Source organism: Phytophthora infestans, genomic scaffold (assembly GCF_000142945.1).
Source record: "Phytophthora infestans T30-4 supercont1.390 genomic scaffold, whole genome shotgun sequence".
In the NCBI taxonomy this organism is placed as follows: Eukaryota; Oomycota; class Peronosporomycetes; order Peronosporales; family Peronosporaceae; genus Phytophthora; species Phytophthora infestans.
Genome location: NW_003303369.1, coordinates 39044 through 43263, shown reverse-complemented (window position 1 = coordinate 43263; position 4220 = coordinate 39044). Strand labels below are relative to the sequence as shown.

The following is a 4220-nucleotide window of genomic DNA, read 5'->3' as shown; positions in this document are numbered from 1 at the left end:
GGGGTTATGCCCACTCCGAGAACTCGTGGGAGCCGATTGAACGGCTCCTGATTGACTGCCCGAAGGCTGTCGCAATCTGGGAACAGAAGCGGCGGCAGCTTCATAAGTAGTCCGGGGCTTCTTGCCCGAACGGGGTACGGATGATGAATACATACCGTACCCGCGCTCATCGTGAGCGCTAGAAGCCGCGCGCTTCAGGATGTCCCTTGGCAGCATACGCTTGCTGATCAAGTGGGCAAACCTCACACGAAGATCACGCTGGTCCAGGATGTGGGACAGCTGCTGATCTTCATGGAGTTCCCATAACTCCGTGGGCGAGTACTTGAGAGTCTCCACCCACGCCCAGAACATGTCCTCACAAGAACTCCATGTGGGACAGTTCTCGGGCATAACCCAGGGGTATCCCCAAACAGGATAGAGACCACCCCGGGTCTCGGGCTTCTTACGACAAGTCGTGAAGTCCTTAAGGGGAATGCGGTGTGGCGCGAGAAGCACACACCGAGCAGCCTCCACGTTGTCGACGAACAACTGTTCTTTCTGAACAAGGGCTCGTTCATAGATGCCCCTAGAAGTGTGGCCGCCCACAAGGCCACGAGGAGCGACGAGAAGCTCTAAGAAGAGGTCAGCCCCAGAGCTCTCCTCGGGAGGCCAATACCCTCTTGAGTTGATGGCAGCTCCCTGGTTGACGGGTGCCGCCACCGAACCCCCACGCACACGCTGGGCAGCTTGGAAATCCTCCTGCTGCTGGTCGAGGTCATTCGAGACCTCCCGGGGCTCAACAATGGCACCCTCCTCTTCTCTTCTTCCTCCTTCTCCCTCCTCTTCATCCGAGGAGTCGAAGAGACTCTGATCAGGAGCGTCGAGTCTCCTTCTCCGTCGCGGAGTGGGAGACTTAGAAGGCGGTACGCTTCTTTGAGGGCTTGGCGCCTTCGGCTTTAGAGGCCTTAGCGCGCGCAAGACCCTCGGCAAAGCGAGAGACGTTTGCGAGGACCCCCTTCCTCATCGCCACCGGCTTTGGGAGTGCCCTTAGCCTTAACGGCCGGACTCTCAGAGCGCACAGAGGTCCTGGGACTGTGATCACCGTGATCACTAGCGGACGACTGCACGCTGTCTTCTTCGTGCTCACTGGGCACTGGGCTGTGCCCTCCCACAGAGCCCGCAGGAGCATCATGAGTGCTCTCGAACTCGGCATCGTCCTCACTGCCCGAGTTGAACTCATGTTCTACGAACCGAGGGTTCGGACGATTGTCTGAAGACGAGGGCGACGGACTGCGGCGCCTGCTTGCGCGCTTGTCCGCAGCCGCGTCACCCGAGGATCCGATAGCCTCGGAGGCCACCTGAGTAGCCTCCTTAAGTGCAGAGCCTTTGCCGTGAGGCTTAGTGCTCTTGGCCTGCGCCTTACCGGCTGCAGCCTTGGAGCGTGTCTTAGCACCGCTCTTAGCAGTGCCACGAGGCATGTTAACGGTCGAAGTGGAGACCTTGACGAAGAGCGCACAGATTGCTGCTCGAGGCTCTAACTGTAAAGTGAGCCTCCGCCGCGCTCGCGCGGCCGAGTCGATGGTTTTCGACTTTGAGAATGAGAGTTTGTGACGAACATCTCTTCATTCTGATTGGTCGGTAAACCGAACCTAAGTGGGGGAGGATGTAACGGGGTACGTAGCACTAAGTGTACCCTGGTTACATGAAGTGTGACACTTCACACTTCAGGAGTATGACATGTCATACTCCGGGATATTTGGTACAAGGTTCCAAGGTCATTCAAAACCAACCATTGGTTAAATGACATTGCATTTCTATAGGTAACTGATAGTTTGTATTAACCACAAACTTAACCTACCTATAAATATACTCAGTTTACAATCTACCTTATCTAGGTCACTTCGCTCTCTTTAATTAAAGAGGGGACCTGTGAACTGCCGTTCACTGAGAGTTTGTATACTCTCGGAAGATAACTTCCTCTAGCGCAAGGTGCTGTGTGACCCCGTCACAGAGGGTCACTGGTAGCCGGGCTGCAGCTCGTTTTGTCCGTTTTCCACCTTTCAGAGTTTCATCGAGCCGCTTCTGGAGAGTTCTAACATGGCCCGCATAGTTAATCAGACTATCTCTCATCCAGTTACAGGCACAGAGAAATTGTTGCAATTCTCCGGCGGTGGTGGGCAGTGGCATCTCACGTAGTGCAGCGATGCGTTCCGGGTCGTGTCGTACACCTTCACCGTCAATTATCTTCCCGCACCACTTCACAGAGCGCTGAAAGAGACTTGACTTCGCTGCACTAAGCTTCAGGCCAAATTTATTCATCAAATTGAAAAGCTCTTCTAATTTATCCAGATAAGTAACCACGTCGCCTGCATAAAGCAGGAGATCATCAATCCAGATAAGCAAGTGCTTATGGAGTAATTTCTCGAAACACTTCTCCATAGTCATCTGAAAATGAAGTGCTGCATCACTACAGCCTTGAGGAACTCTGGTTGGCGTAAATTTTGAATTATTTTTTAATAAAAAATTATCAATTTATAAAAAAAATCAAGAAATTAAAATATATAAAACTCCGATTTTTAATACTTTATTAAAACAAAAAATTAATAGTTTTTTAAATCAAAAATTTTTATTATTTAAAAAAATTTTTATAATAGTTAATTAAAAATCTAATTAACTTAAAATAAGTGTATAGCTCAGTTGGTAGAGCACCGGACTTTTAATCCGATGGTCTTGGGTTCAAGTCCCAATACACTTATTAGGGGATATATTTCAACTGGTAGAAAGTATGTTTTGCAAATATAAGGTTATCGGTTCGAATCCGATTATCTCCATAATTATTATATAATTTTATGCAAAAAAAAATTAAAAAAAATATTAAACAACGTTATTTATTTAAAAATTTAGAAAAAAATAGATTAACATTAAAAATTATTTCAAAAAATTTAAATATTCAAAAAGATTTAAGATGGAAATTACAACAAAAATGGTTCTTTTTTCATCAAAATTCATCAATTACTCGAATTAAAAATTGCGTATTGCTTTTATCAATGAGAGTGACTATATTGACCGACTGAGTTAACCTTCCCCTAAGGGAAAATGCCAATTAAGGGCCGTTCAAAGCAACCTTTTCTTGTTTTGACTGTATCTTTTATTCTAGAAAAAAATAAAATATGGCCTTGGCACCAAGCAAAAGCTTACACAATTGTATATTTCCCTGGTTATTAAATTGTTTTACATCAGCTATGGTGCGTTCAGTAAGGACAAATTAAAACAGTGCATAAAATGTGACGGCCGTGCCAATTAAGGGCCGCTTGTTTTCACTATGGGTTGCTAAGTAATCTCTTATATGATACCTTAGTAGTGGCCAATGAAAATAGATAAGCCTGAAATTCCGAATTGCCTATTGGCTAACCGAATCCGGCCCTTAACTGGCCACCGGCCCCTAATTGGCAATTTACCTTACAAATTTTTGACGCGCTCCCATCCGTACGATGTATACAGTGTGTACCATGTATACCATGCAGCCTGACAGCCACTAAATTTCGAACAGCGTAACGATCGTAAGGCTGCAGGAGGGGGAAATGGATCTCCGCGTCCGAGCCGTCCAGAAGAGGCCGCTAACTGGGGCTGTCGCGCGCGAGATCGACGAGAGCGACAGCAGCGATTCTGAGCCGCCCCGAGAAGACTCCCAGGACGACGTCTGGCTCCCAACACCCGCTGCGAGCGGTGCTGGTTCGGGTGATGTAGAGTCTTCCGAGGCTTTCAGTGTGTCGGATGTAACCGATTTAACCAGCAGCACTAGCGAGGGTGGTCCCCCCACACGCGTGGTGGCATTACCACCCAACACGGTGGAGTTCGCCTCGTGGGAGGCCTTCGACGAGTACCTGGCTGCGTATGAAGCCCAAACGTTTCAAGTATGCAAGATTCATTCAAGATTTAATGAACGGATGTCTGACCCCGCTGTCCCACTAATTTTGTGCTATCTGTCTTGTAGATATTCAGGGCGCGCTCTAATACCAGCGTGGCAGAGCGCAATGCCAGGATTGACAAGTCACAGTCAAAAGCAGCTAAAATACCAGCATCGTGGGAACAATATTCGAGGACGTTCGCTTGTACGCACTCAGGGAAGTACAAGTCTGTAGCTACGAAGCGGCCACGCCAAGAGACTCGAGCACAGGGCTGCAAGGCGCAGGTACATATATGTCGGCCTGGTCGGGACTAGTACGTGCCCACTCGGGCTC

General features: G+C 48.4%; 2 non-coding genes across 2 annotated transcripts; both read left to right on the top strand.

Annotated features, from left to right (window-relative positions):
* Nucleotides 1-2661: 2661 nt before the first annotated feature.
* PITG_31581 lies at nucleotides 2662-2734 on the top strand. The gene has a single exon. It is a non-coding gene; the product is annotated as a tRNA-Lys (tRNA).
* Nucleotides 2735-2737: 3 nt separating this feature from the next.
* PITG_31580 lies at nucleotides 2738-2810 on the top strand. Its single transcript has one exon. It is a non-coding gene; the product is annotated as a tRNA-Ala (tRNA).
* The last annotated feature ends 1410 nt before the right edge of the window (nucleotides 2811-4220 follow it).